We start from the raw sequence: 15,489 nt of genomic DNA, 5'->3' as shown, positions 1-15,489 counted from the left end.
TGGGACACTGTCATGTACGTGGTTCCTCGCCAACTGAATGTCATTATGCAGCATGTGACTGTGTGTGTATGCATGAAGGCCTATTCAGAGGTACCCTGGACCTCCACCCTTTCCCTGCATCAAGGTGACAGATTCTGGCATCCCTGCGTCTGGCCCTGCATTCTTGGGGTACGGCCAGCCTTCTGTCTGTCGGTTACTGTGGCGGCCATGAAAATGTGCCACTCAGACCTGCCACAGAGCGGACTTGACTGACAGCCCCAGCTGCTGTTTCTCTCTGTCCACCCAGACTGTGCCTCCACAGGCTACTTTCTGCCAGTGACGGAGCGTGGGGACAGTACTGCTGCAGGTGGATCGTGGGACTCCTCCAGTGGGTGACTGTGGCTCAAGAACTCCCCAGTGGCCTGGGCTAGCCTTTCGCAGAACTGCTCTGAAGCCTGAGGCCCATCCTCCCTGCTGCTCCGTGAGCATCAGACTTGTACTGTGGTCCAAAGCCTCTCCCTGCCTTCTCCTATCCCCTTCTTCTTTGTCCTTCACAGGCAGTTCCCCCAGTGGCTCTTACTCATGCAATCCTGTCTGTGTATCTGGTGCTCAAAGGACCTCCACTAATACGGTACCCCTCACTCAGTCAGGTGCAGTGTGAGGTCCTGGGGACACCTGCTGTGAGTGCCCTCAGTGAGCTCAGAGTCTTGCAGAAGAGACTGTCTGACAAATACACCTGCAGTGACAACACGTGAGTTCAGTGCTGTGGAGATGTGTGAAGGAGCATGGGAGGAGGGCAGCCAACTCAGCCTGGGATGGGAGGTAGTCAGAGAGGACTTCCCAGGAGAGGTGACCCGGTTGCCAAAACACCTATGAGTGAATGGAAGGAAGTCAACAACAATAATACCAAATACTTATTTAACACTTATTTTGTGCCAAATGCTTTACATATATGAACTCATAAAGTTTCCACAACAATCCTATTAGCCCCATTTTATAGGTGGGGAGTCAAGGCATAAAGAGGTCAAATGGCTTCTCACCAGCCAGTGCTGGCCTTGGGAATTAAACCCAGGCAGTCTGTCTCTTATGTCTGTGCCCTTAAGCACTCCACCCTCAGTTAGCCAAGTGAAACAGGCCATGAGAACAGCCTGTACAAGGCCAGCAATGAGATAATTTATGTGGGCTTTAATCAGTCAGGGTCCAACCAAGAGACTGAAACCACACTGTATTGTGAATAGAGAGAATTTTCTGTAAAGAATTATTCTATGAGGAATTATTATTACTGTTATAACAACAGAGGATTGGAGTGAAGAGGACTGACTTTTAAGAAGTCCAGAGCCACCCTAGCTTTGCATTTCTTCCAGTCTCAGCCCCCTGGAGCCTTTGCTCCCCAGAGGGCCTTGCTCCCCTCTAGAGGTCAAGGATAAGTCATAGCAATGGCCCCAGACTCGTTATTACCCATGGCATGGTTTGGATCTGTGTCCCCACCGAAATCTCACGTTGAATTATAATCCCCAGTAACGGGGGTGGGGCCTGTTAGGAGGTGATTTGATCATGGGGTGATTTCTAATGGTTTAGCACCGTCCCCCTGGTGCTGTTTTATGATGGAGTTCTCATGAAATCTGGTTATCTAATAGCATGTGGCACTTTCCCCTGTGCTCTCTCCTTCCAGCTCTAGTCATATAGGTCTGCTTCCCCTTCACCTTTCACCATGTGTGTAAGTTTCCTGAGGCCACCCCAGAAGCCGCCATGCTTCCTGTATAGCCTGTGGAACCATTAGCCAATTAAACCTCTTTTCTATATAAATTACCCAGTCTCAGGTAGTTCCTTATAGCAATGTGAGAATGAACTAATACAACCCACCCCTACCCTATACCTCTCCTACCCTCTCCCCAGCAGGCTGTGAGGACAGGCTGCTCATGCCAACCCTGAAGGCATCACAAAAGCTACAGGGCCTAAGCTGGGGCCTGGGCCTGAGGAGCAAACTGAAGAGCAGAGCCCACATGGAGAGAGGGAGGGAGCCAGCGTCCACATGCCACACGGACAGCAGCGTCATTGTGCTATCATCAGACCCTGCATGTTTATAGACTTCACTGTCGTCATCAAATGAGACCTTCCAGAGTCTAACACCTTGACGCTGGCTGGCTAGTTGAGCATGGACAGCTCACAACCTGGCTGGAATTGTGCTTGCTTTTACCCAGCCCCATCAGGTGGACACTTTCAGCTCACTGGCTCAGTTTTCCAAGACCTGAAATCAACGTCAGTGTTGAATTTTTCCTAATTCCATCCACATGTGAAAGGCCAAGGTCCTAGCCCTTTTCCCCCGCAGCAGGGACTCCCTCACTTTCCCAGGTCCCTGAGCTGGTCCACTTCAGAGTTAAGCACAGCAGATTGGGAAGGCCCTTCTGGTTCCACAGCTGAGCAGTCCTGCAGGCCTGAAGCATGTATGTCTTTGTTGATTTGCTAAGACAGGAAGGATCTGGAATCAGAGTCCTGGAAGCCTGGAGTGCATTGAGGTGCCCTTGCCAGGGGGCAAATCAGTGGTGCCTCTCCAGGCAGCCTCTGGACTCAGAGCCAGACCACCTGGGCTAACATCCCCGCTCTGCAACTCACTGCTCTAGGCATGTTCCTGAGCTTCTCCGTGCTTCACCTTCCTTCATAGGTAAATGGGAATAATGACAGTGCCCAGCCCTTAGGGTTGGTTCACAGATTAAATGAGTGAATATGTGTAAAGCACCTTGGACAGTGCCTGGTGCAGTCAGAGCCTGAGGAAGCGAAGCATAGTCTCTATTCACCGGTTATTGCCCAAGGTGCAGTTGTCAAGCAGTGACTGAATTAGAGCTGGCCCAGTGTGACACTTCTGGAGATATCTCAGGTGGCTGTGAGGTGAGTCAGGGTTGGCAGCGCTGCCCCACACAACATTCTCAAACCCGCAGCACAGTTTCTTTCGTTTTGTTTTGTTTTTTTGCGATGGAGTCTTGCTCTGTTGCCCAGGCTGGAGTGCAGTGGCATGATCTCGGCTCATTGCAACCTCCGCCTCTAGGGTTCAAGCAATTCTTCTGTCTCAGTCTCCTGAGTAGCTGGGATTACAGGTGTGCACCACCACACCTGGCTAATTTTGTATTTTTAGTAGAGATGGGGTTTCACCATGTTGGCCAGGCTGGTCTTGAACTCCTGACCTCAGGTGATCCGCCTGCCTTGGCTTCCCAAAGTGCTGGGATTACAGGCATGAGCCACTGCACCCACCACCCCAGCACAGTTCTATTGATGTTTCTGACTCCCCTGCCAGCTGGGACCTCTGTAAGGGCAACATTAGGGCAACATTAGGCCACATCTACCTCATTCCTGGCACTGGACCATGTCGCTGTTCAGGAAGGGTTTGGTGGATACATGGCCCGTATGAGAGAAGGGAAGGGAGGGAGGCATGTGGGCAGGCCCCAGAGGTCCTGGCCTGCCAAGGTCAGCTCAGCACACACTTCTCTGGGACCACATGGGAGAGGCTGTCATGGCAAGGCCTGCAGACCCCAGTCTTGTCCCCTCTGGATTAGGCTCCTCCGAATGGTCCCCCTCACCTGGTGTGATTGCTGTGGCAGCAGCTGGAGGCTGCCCTCAGCCACCGATCCCCAGGTCCAGAGCCACCTGCCCATGTCCTGACACCTGATTGTTCTGTGCTGATCCCTGGAGAGGGCAGATGGCCCAGCCTTGAAGTCTGGACTCCACCCTGCGGAGGAAGCACACACACACCCATGTCGCAGGTGCAGAGACCACTCGGCACTTGGGCCGCAGCTGCTCACCCTGGCCCATCAGTGCCTCCCTCTCCTAACCCTGGAAACCCTTCGCTTCCTGTACCTCCTGACAACTCCTGTTGGAGCCATTTTGAATGCGGCCCTAAGGCTCTCCCTGTCAGCCAAATGGATGTCAGAAGCCATCTGTGCCTGAGCTGGTGGCAGCTGCTAGGAAAATGCTTGCATCCGTATGAATCGATTTTGTTTTGCCTCCTAAGATCTTGAGTTAAGCAAGGGGAGATTTGCTGAATTATTCAGAGGTTGCATTAACCTGGGGAAGGCTGAACTGATGGCACAGGGAGGGGCAGGAGGAAGAAACCTGGACACAGCTAGGGAGGTCAGTGCCACGGGAATTTCTGTGCCCCAAGGCGGGAGCGTGGAGGTATAGCCCAGGCTGTGGCCCCAGGCCAGCAGCAGCCCCCGCCACCCTGACAAGGCCGGTGCTGGAGTGGACCTCAGCAGAGGTGGCAGAGCTGGCTTGTGGTATCTTGCTGAGGTGAAGCTTCCCTTTGGCCTGTTCTGCCCAGCTCCACATTGGAACTTCTTCCAGGGAACAGCATCACAGCTCCCACGCAGTGCCTCAGGCTGTCTCCTCACCTTCCCATTCAGCCACCACGAATCCTTTAGAAAAAGGAAGGTAGGGGCGTGGTGGCTCAAGCCTATAATCCCAGCACTTTGGGAGGCTGAGGCAGGTGGATCATTTGAGGTCAAGAGTTCAAGATCAGCCTGGCCAACATGGCGAAACCCTGTTTCTACTAAAAATATAAAATTTAGCTGGGTGAGGTGGCAGTAATCCTAGCTAGTTGGAAGGCTGAAGTGGGAGAATCACTTGAACCTGAGAGGCGGAGGTTGCAGTGAGCCAAGATTGCACCACTGCACTCCAGCCTGGGCAACAGAGCGAGACTCTGTCTCACAGAAAGAGAGACAGAGAGAGAGAGAGAGAAGCAGAGATTTGTCCTCAGGTCCACATGGAAAGGAGTGGCACAGAGAGTTTAGGTCCATGACATAAAGCCGCAGGCGGTGGGGCCAGCATGGGGACCTGAGGCATCCACACGTAAAGCCTGTTCTGTTTCCCTGTCAAGGCTGTGTCCTCACTGAGAAGGTAGGGGGGTCACAGATCAAGGTTGTGGCCGCAGCAGGGAGGCAGGGGCCGCCACAGGAGCACCTTTTTGTGGAGCAGCAAAGCCCCCTGGAGACCCTGGGGTGCCCCACCCTGTAGTAGGGTGCTTTTGGGGAGTGGGTTTGATGCAGTAGCATACAGGGCACCCAGGAGCCCTGAATGGGGCATCTCAGTCACACAGGCACTGCTCTGAATTGGCCAGAGGCCTCGTTGCTAATGATGTGGCTCTCCTAAAACTTCCTCCCAGGAGAAGATGAAGAGGAAAGTTGGGTCAGCTTTTGGAGAGGGAACGTCTGGACCACCTGGCTCTTGTTAAATGCAGTCTCGGGCTGGCCTGGGAGCCACTCAGACTGTCCATGGGCAAGACCCAGAGGCTGCTGTCTACACAAGCTTCTCTCTGAGGTGACCCATGTGTGCCCTAGAGGGCAAGATTCACTACTTTTGGGGAAGCCAACACTGAGGCTGACATTCTCTAAATACCCGAGGGCAGAGCCTCTCAAGCCCACGCAGCCCCTTCTGAGGGAAAAGGCCTCTGCCACACCTGACGCAAAGGGCTCCTGCAGGTGCCACGTGACCTGCCCACATCACCACTGCCCACCAGCTGGAGTCACAGAAGACACACATATGCCACACACAAACATACCACATATCACACACACACATCATGTACCCCACACACATACAATACACAAACACCGCATACCATATGCCACATACACATGACACATACCACACACATACGATACACACAAACATACCACACACCCCACAGAGCACATATACATCACACATACCACACACATCACATACCACACACATCACACACCTCACCCACATATAATAAACATGCCACATACATACACCACATACCACATAGACATCACATGTACCACACACATCACATGCCACACACACAACACATAAACATACCACATATATCACACATCACACACACAACACACATCACATACCCCACCCATGTATAACACACAAACACACCACATACATACATCACATACCACATACACATCACACATACCACACACATCACATGCCACACACAAACACATCAGACACACAACATACCACACACAGAGCATGCAAACACATGCTGTATACACCTATCACATAACCACATATGCACACTGTATATCACATATACATCACACATACCACACACATGCAACATGCCATACACACATAAAACACAAACCACACATGCAACATACCACACACATACAGCACACACACCACATACACACAGCACATACCACATACACATCACACATCCCACACACATGCAACATGGCACACACAGCACACAAATACACCAAACAACATACGACACACACACAAACACCACATACACATCACAGATACCAAACACATGCAACATACCACACACAAACACCCACACCCACATTACACACAGCACACACACATCAGATATCACACAAGATGCCACACACACAGCACACACATGCAACATACATACACATATACACATACAATACAAACATATATACATTTGTACATATGTATGTATACACATATACAACACACGCACCACACCTACCACACAAACATATCACATCACACATACCACACACGTGCAACTAACACAGACATCAGACATCACACCTGCAACATGCCACACACACCACACACCACATACATGCAACATACCACACACATATATAACACAAACATACATACACATCACACGTATCACACACATGCAATACACCACGGACATTACACATGCAACATGCCACACACACCACACACCACATACATGCAACATGCCACACACATATCTATAACACAAACACATATCACATACACATCACACATATCACACACATGCAACATACCACACGTGTGCAACATACCATACAAACATACACACCATACCTCCACACACATACTACTCACCTCACACCTCACCTCACACACACACGCGCACACACGCACACACACAAACACACACCCCTCAGGTGGCATTTGAAAGTCCAGCCTAGGCCGGGCGCAGTGGCTCAAGCCTGTAATCCCAGCACTTTGGGAGGCCAAGGCGGGTGGATCAAGAGGTCAAGAGACTGAGACCATCCTGGTCAACACAGTGAAACCCCGTCTCTACTAAAAATACAAACAATTAGCTGGGCATGGTGGCGCATGCCTGTAATCCCAGCTACTCAGGAGCTGAGGCAGGAGAATTGCCTGAGCCCAGGAGGCGAAGGTTGCAGTGAGCCGAGATCACGCCATTGCACTCCAGCCTGGGTAACAAGAGCGAAACTCTGTCTCAAAAAAAAAAAAAGTCCAGCCTAAATAAGTTAAGGGTGATGCTAATTCACTGGCCCCACCAGATTCTTGGCATACTGAAGCAGAGGTGCAGGGAGCGTGGGTCAGCTCCCAGTGAGTCAGCTCCAAGACAGCGTGGCTGGAGTCAGTGCAGGAGCGGGCTCTGCCCTGGAGCCTGTGCAACAGTGCTATTGGCTGGGCACTGTCCCCACCCTCCTCCTGGCCCCTTGGAAGGTAGATGTGGCCACGTGACTGCTCTGGCTGGTGGATTTGATACATGCAGGGGTCACGTCCCCTCGAAAGCATTTGAGAACCAAGGTGCCGTTCTCCATCTTACATGTCCCTCATAGGGGCCCAAAGTCTGGGGGATGGCAGGGAGCAGAGCCCACCGCATGATGGACCTACGGCAGGGTGATAAATGAGCCTCTGTACTTTTAAGGCCCAGATTTGTGGGTTGTTACCACAGCACCACCTACCCCAGCCCGCTCCTAAGCCACACTTAGGAGCCAAACCACCACGAGGGCTCACTCACTCTATTTGGACAATTCATGCCCTTTGGGCGCTAAGCTCAATGCAGGTGGAATGGCCCATTAAGCAGAGGTGAGAGTTCTGCTCCTAGGAGACAGTGCTGCAAATGTGTAATGCTTGGGTGTATACAGCCCAGTTTCAGCGGATACGGCAAAGCCTTTCTGAAAAACAAACATCAAACAATGATTGTGCAACACAGAGTTGCTAAAAATGCTTCAGTTACGGCTGGGAAAGAGTCTCATTGTGTCCTTCTTCCTTCTTGTCCATTGAAAGAGCATAAGCTCCACAAAGGTGACAGCCCTGGAATGTGGGGAGAATGGGGCTGGGAAAACGCCAGGTCTTCATTTTCTATCCCTCCCCCACCTTTCACACCCGTCCTTTTGAAAAGCGGAAAGCAATGCACAGATGTAAGGAGCTGTTTTCATTCTTACAAGCCCTCCCCTCTGTTCCCATGGCAGCCTGGCACGCTCCGCCAGGCACTTTTCACACTGCATTTTGTCTGGTTCCTTGTCTGTCTCTCCCAACTGGGCTGTGAATGTCTCGCAGGCAGGGCCTGGCCTTCCTGCTTGCACCCCAGGCACCTGGCTGGGCACCTGGCCCTCTAGAGATGCTCGGTGACTGGTGAGTGGGTGGAGGGGGTGGGAGATGGAGACAAGGGCAGAGAGGTGGGGAGGAGGCGCCGTGCGGGGAGGCCTGCGGGCTGAGAAGCCAGTCCGAAAGCATTTTGTGAGCACCTGCTGTGTACAAGTCACAGCGCAAGGCTCTGGGGAAAAGTCCAGATCTGTAAGACATATTTGTCAGTTTACAAACACTCTCATATATGTTATTTGTTGGAACTTCACAGCACTCTAGGGTAGTAAATTGTACAAGTTGATCCCCTTTTGAGAGTGGATTTACAGAGTTTCTGTGGTGTGTAGCAAACATGGCCGTGGCCTTGACTGTGCAACTTGCCTTGAGTCCTGGCATTGCCCCCATCCAGCTACCTGGCCTTGGGAAGCCTCAGCAGCACAGGAAGCAGACTGGCTCTGCAGGGGCATGCTGTGGGCATGGCCTGGCCTGACCTGAAACCTACGACTGTTTGATCTACTAAACAAAAGGACTGCAGCTGCCCTGAGTCTATGGGCAAGCTCAGACCTCAGGGGCCAGCCAGACCAGGAGAGGTGCCAGGGCCATGACTGCCTCATCTCTGTATCTGTAGACCATCCTACAGAGCCTGGCCCAGGAGGCATGCAGTTGAATACACCCATGAGTGAGGTACAGGCAGCCTGGGTGGGGACAGTGTTCAAAAATCCCAGCTGTTCAAGAGCATAAGGGCAGAGATTAAACCAGAGATTAATCCTCAGGGATTAAACGAGAACCAAGGGAAGAGAGTAGCTGGGTGGCAGCCGTTGAGGTCATTATGGAGGGTACCGTAAACCCCAGTAGGACTGGATCTGGGGAGGTCTATTCCTGGTATGTCATTTGTCACTGACCTCATGGCATGGGGCAGTGCTTGACACAAACCTGCCACATCTCCACCAACCCTTTATTAGCACATGTTTATTGAACATCTACTATGTGCCAGGCTCTGTTCTAGGCCCTGGAGAAATGGCAATGGATGAAAACCCCTGGTCTTATATTCTAGTGAGAGGCACAGCCAATAAAGAAAGAATGAGTCATTATGAGCATACAGGATGATGAGCAGGGCAGCAGTGGGGCAGCGGATGGAAAGACTGGATATGGGGGGCAGGTGCTTTTCTCAACAGAGTGGCCAAGGATAGCCTATGCTGAGAAGGTGACGTTAGAACAGAGGCAGTGAACGAAGTGGACATCCGGGGAAAGAACGTTCCAGCCAGAGGCCCTGAGGCAGGAGCGGGCCTGGCACATGTGAAGTTGGAGCAGGGAGAGGGACAGGGAGAAGTGGGAATGAAGTTATGGAGGTAGGGGAAGGGGTCAGATTGCATAGGGTCTTGTGAAGGATGGACAGTGGTTTTCCCTGCCTTTATCTGGAAGCTTCTGTTCTAGCTTCACTCTGCTGTTGAAATCCATTGTCTCTCCGACTACCCCTGTCTCTGAGGGAAGCAACCTGCCCTGGAGAAATTCTCACATGGCCAGACATAGGCCTAGCTGACCAGCTGCAGGCTGGTGCTGACAGGTCCCGCACACCTTGGCTTCTTGAGGACATCCAAAGGTACAGTTCCCAGAAGCGCCCGTCACACTCCACTTGCCTTGAATTGAACCACAACATAATACAGAACCAAACTCCTTAACAGAACTGCAGGGTCAGGGCCTGCCTCTGCCTCCTGTCTGCACGTGGGCCTGCTTTAGGCATCCAGCTCTGTAGAAGTTCAGGCTATTTGGTCAGGTGTGGTGGTTCACTCCTGTAATCCCAGCCCTGGGAGGCCAGGGCTTGTGGATCACTTGAGCCTAGGAATTCAAGACTAGCCCAAGCAACATGGTGAAACCCCGTCTCTAGTAAAAACACAAAAATTAGCTGCGAGTGGTGGTGTGTGCCTATAGTCCCAGCTGCTCAGGAGGCTGAGGCAGGAGAATCACTTGAATCCAGGAGGCGGAGGTCACAGTGAGCTGAGATGCAGACACCACACCCCAGCCTGGGCAACAGAGAGACTCCGTCTCAAGAAAAAGAGGATTCTTTCTCACCTCCAGATATTTGTACGTGTTGTTACCTCCGGCTGAAGCGCTGCAGAAAACTGCTCGATTCCTCACCCCTCCCCTCTGTCTGCACCACGGTGGCTCCCTCAGCTTCCTCTCTCTCTTTCTCACTCTGATTCCTTGCTTTCTGTCTCCCTCCTCTTCACAGCAACCCTCCCTGAGGGCTTTCCCTCCACCCTCTGAAGGTTCACTGAAATGAACCGACACTAGACAGATTAAAGGCATGCAAATGTATGAATGTGCAAGCATGCATGGGAGCCATACAAAATATGAGGCTCAAAGAAGGGCCAGATGGCTGGAGTTTAAATAGCACCCTCTTCATAGGGGAGAGGGAGGTGGGGGAACATAGGCAATTTTGAGGCATAATAAATTATTTTTAGGGGAAATGAATGAGCCTAAAAACCAGACAATAGCCTGGGATGAAGTTCCTCCGAGCTCCAGAGGAGGCGATGCCAACTTGCAGGAAGGTGAGGGGCGGACCGTCGCTGTGAACAAAGGTTGCCTTATTATGCAGGCGAAGTCTCCCGGTAATCTCTTGGAGCGGACCTCAGAAGAATAGATGAAAAGCCTGCCTGGGTGTGGTAGCAACTTTTATTCTTTTCTCTTCTCCCATGGTTAATCTTTCTGGTTATTTGATGAGATTCCTAGGAAGGGGGTCAAAGTGTTCCTTCTGGAGGGAACTTCAGAGAGACCCGCTCCGTGTGCATGTGGGGGAAGAAACAAGAGAAGGCTAGAAAGTCTTTAGTTCTGAGACAGCTTCTAAGGCCTTCCAACTTCCTTTAATTCAAAAGCGCTCAGCACACTGAAGCACCATGCTTTGAAGTATGATGAGCTCAAAGCAGCTTGAGCCCCAGCGGCTTGCACACAGGTGCCAAGACATTCTGGCTGAACAACAGGAGGTAAGGAAGCAAGTTATTGGCTCACTGGTTCTAATGACCAAACTTCAGGGTAAAGAGGAACCTGGGATGGAAGTGAAACAGCAGATGGGGCTCTTCCCCTAAGTGGCTTGACATGGTCTGTGAAAATGGCTCATGATGCAATTGACCCAGAAAACCCCACAAAATCAAGAGGTTTCAATGTTTGTGTTCATTTTAAAGACACTTGTGAAACTGCCCAGGTCATCAAGGGCATGAATATATGAAAAGCCACAAAGCATCTGAATGATGTCACTTGACAGTGCATACTTGTATTTGTTCATTTTCACACTGCTATAAAGAACTGTCCCAGACTCGGTAATTTACAGAGGAAAGAGGTTTAATTGACTCACAGTTCAGCATGGGTGGGGAAGCCTCAGGAAACTTACATTCGTGGCAGAAGGCAAAGGGAAAGCAAGGACCTTATTCACAAGATGGAAGCAAGGACAGTGCCAAGTGAAGTGGGAAGAGCCCCTTATAAAACCATCACATCTCATGAGAATTCACTCACCATCACGAGAACTGCATGGGGGAACCACTCCCGTGATCCCATCCCCTCCCATTGTTGCAGGACTTTTCCTTAGTTCAGCTAAAGACAGGGTTCTTTGTCCCACGACCATGAAAATTCAGGCTCGCAGACAATCTGAAATGGTGAGTCAGACAGGGTTCTATTGTCTTGCTAGGCTACAGTCCCTGCTAGAGCACCTCAAGCCCGCAGCTGGAATCCCAGGTTCCACACAGGAAGAGGAGGTGCCAGGCTCCTCCCGGCTCCAAATGGAGCAAAATTCCTGAGGCTGGCGGGGAAGCCGGTTGGAGCTTTTCCAGGCACCCCCTCCCACCTGACTGTCTCATCACGAGGACCCTCCCCTCAACACGTGGGGATTACAATTCAAGATGAGATTTGGGTGGGGACACAGCCAGACCATATCAGTACCATTCTGACGTTATAATAGGAGAGTTGGTAGTGCCCAGACCAAGCAGTGAGGCTGGACACGAGGTCAGTGGTCCAAACAGAGTCCTGAGTTTTTGTTGCGCTAGCTTAAAAATGCAGAGAGCAATGCTGAACGAAAAGGTTTAGATGTAGATCTTTGGTCATTGAGCACATTCAGGTGAATAAAGAACCTAAGGTGGCCCGCCAGACTGACAGAGCTCATGGTTGATTAACTCACACGTGAGCTCTCCCTGCCCCATCCAGATAATCCTTACTGAAAAGGAAGGAATTGTTCCTAAACCAGAAGAGGAGATTGCTTGGAAGAAAAAGGTATCGCAGAAGAAACTGAAGAAACAAAAACGTGTGGCTCTGGAATAAACTCAGCATAAAATAAACACAGTTTAAAAGGAAAAAGAAAGAAAGTAGAAGCAGGAAACAGGAGTGGGAACAGGAGGTGGGTGTACTTAGGGCATGGAGCATGGGAAGGAACAAGCAGGAAGCTGGGTGCTGTGGGAATCTGCAGACCAGTGACTTTCAAGGTGAGGCCAGTATCATCGTTTCTTTCCGTTCACTCTTGTTGGGAGCCTAAGAGTTCCCATGGCGTGGTCTTGGCTTTCTGGGACATTTCAAGCAACAGTGAATTCAAGCTTGTCCACATGGAGAGAAAGCCGCATCTCCATGTACCAGGCAGGTACTATGTTAGGTCTTCTGATGTCTCTTCTCCTTTAATCCTCACAACACTGCAATGGAGAGAGTCTCTGCCTTGCAGATGAGAAAAATGAGACTTATGGAAGGTTAAGGGTTAAGAACTTACCCACAGCTGCCACCAGTGGGCCACGTTCCAAAAGGCAGCATCAGCTGCAAAGACCATGGCCTTTTCTCTTTACTTCTGCCTCCCAGATTCAGTGACAAGACCCGGCCTGTAGCAAAATGGAAACACCATCATGTAGGTCTCCCAGCTCCTAGGCAAGGGCTCCCTTCACTAAAGGCAGTTATTCCTGCAGATGTCTGTCCTAGGAGATCCACATGGCTCTGCTTTTCTCTGCAGCTGTCTTGGCCTCCTTCATGAACCTTGTTTTTTCTGGCTGTGTTGAGATCTTTACATGCATGCATTTGCTGTTTCCTCAGGCTAGGCCTGTGCTGGCAAAGGGCATCACAAGGGGGACACTGTCCCTAAAAGGCTCACAGCCTTCTCTTCTGTGACTCCAAACCTGACTGATCCTGAGGACCAGAGAGCCAAGGACAGAGGTGGAGGCAGGAGGGCAAGAGTGCGTGGTGGCCTGATGGTTCTGAAACAGCAGGTGATCTCTCCCCATCCATCACTCCAATCTCCTTTTCCCTTGATTCCTTTTAACTTCCTGTTTAAGCTGCTGTGTCTCTTGCCCCAGGGAAGAGGTATGAGAGCAGAAGGCAGAAAAAAAGCAGTTGCTTCCTGGCTTTTGTTTTCTGAGCCTTCCTAGAGCCCTAGGGGAACAGAAAGTCACTTGGGCTTGGACAAAAGATCTAAGAGAAAACAACAGGAGTGAGAGAGCAGAAGCTGAGCCCAGGCTACCGCTGAGTGAAGGGAAGAAGGTGAAAAGCAGGTTCTAGGCCCGGCCTCCTAACTGAGGCCCTGGGAGATGGCAAGACCACGGGTGGGTTGATGGGACGGAGGGCAGAGGGAGCCCTTATTTTCCTAGCAGGTCGGGGGAGCCAGAGTAAGGGTTGGGTGGGGAGAGCTGAGTTCTCTTTACCTGTTCTTTCAGAAAGTCTGGTGTCCCAGTGAAGTGACAAGGCCACAGAGGGGTTCCAGTGAATCCTAATGTGACCCCCCACTGGGTTCTCCTTGCCAGCCACCTAGACAGAGCCGATTTATCAAAACAGGGGAATTCCAATGGAGAAAGAGTAATTCACACAGAGCTGGCTGGGAAGGAGAGCGAGCGTTTTATTATTACTCAAATCAGTCTCTATTAAAATCAGAGTTTTTAAAGATAATTTGGCGGACAGGGGCTTGGGAAGTGGGGAATGCTGATCGGTCAGGTTGGAAATGGAAGTGAGTTTTTCTTGCTGTTTCCCCGTTCCTGGGTGGGGTGGCAGAACTGGCTGGGCCAGATTACTGGTCTGGTTTGTCAGCTGATCCACTGAATGCAGGGTCTGCAAAACATCCCAAGCACTGATCTTCGGTTTTACAACAGTGATGTTATCCTCAGGAGCAATTTGGGGAGGTTCAGACCCTTGGAGCCAGGCGCTACATGACCCCTAAACTGCAATTTCTAATCTTGTAGCTAATTTGTTAGTCCTGCAAAGGCAGACGGGTTCCCAGGCAAGAAGGGGGTCTTTTCAGGAAAGAGCTATTACCAATTTTGTTTCATAGTCAAACCATGAACTGAATTTCTTCCCAAAGTTAGTTTGGCCTATGCCCAGGAATGAACAAGGACAGCTTAAAGGTCAGAAGCAAGATGGAGTCGGTTAGGTCTGATTACTTTCACTGTCATTGTTTCCTTGGTAATGATATTGCAAAGGCAGTTTCACCAATGTAATAAGTGAAGGGGGTCCCACAATCAGGAAGGTGGAACCTTTCATGGGGCCTCCCTGGCTGCTGCCCAGGAATATCTCAGCAGTAAATGAGAGGGTCCTTGTGAGGACAGTTGACAAAGAGGATTGGTGGCCTCTGTGTCTTGGCACTACATAAGAGTTCCTTTGTTCACCCACCTTACTCTAGGACATAATCCCAGGGAAAGGGCAGGAGAGTACCCTGAAATCACTAAAATTAAGTTACTGCCATTTTTGGTGAAATCGGAGTTCAAAATAAAAATGTAAAAATTAATGCAAGATTAAGTTACTTTTCTTATTCACCTGAGTCAGAGACAAGCAAAAATGCCACAGAAGCAGGGGGAAAGGGCATAAAGATTGCACTGGGTGGTTGGGGAGTGTGATTGCAGAAGGCTTCCTGGAGGAAGTGAGGCCAAATTGAACATTTTAAAGTTCTTGATATGTATGCCAATTTGAATTTCCAATAGTGTCAGAGCTCCTCCTCTAACCAAGAGAGCCCTCACCAAGGGGTGACATCCCCCCTTGGATGCTCAAAGCCCTGTGGGAACTTCTCAGGGGACTGGTCCCAGAGCCTGGGTGCATGCTATTGACTATCCTCAGGGTGGCAAATTCCTGTGACCAGCAGGAGCCCGCTGACCGCTGTTTCCTGCAGATGCCTTGTCTGGCCAGCAGGGGGAGCAAGCTCACCGTGGCCCAGGGTGTGGCCGGCTCAGCAGGAGCCCCCAGGAGAAGGGTCACTTTACTAGCTTG

General features: G+C 50.8%; 1 pseudogene; it reads left to right on the top strand.

Moving 5' to 3' along the window:
* Window positions 1-11,386: 11,386 nt before the first annotated feature.
* On the top strand, window positions 11,387-12,585 carry LOC141584476 (large ribosomal subunit protein uL22-like; annotated as a pseudogene).
* The last annotated feature ends 2,904 nt before the right edge of the window (window positions 12,586-15,489 follow it).

The sequence above is a fragment of the Saimiri boliviensis genome, chromosome 5 (genome assembly GCF_048565385.1).
Source record: "Saimiri boliviensis isolate mSaiBol1 chromosome 5, mSaiBol1.pri, whole genome shotgun sequence".
Classification (NCBI taxonomy): Eukaryota; Metazoa; Chordata; class Mammalia; order Primates; family Cebidae; genus Saimiri; species Saimiri boliviensis.
The sequence above is the reverse complement of the archived record's forward strand: the minus strand, read 5'-3'. Positions and strand labels throughout refer to the sequence as shown.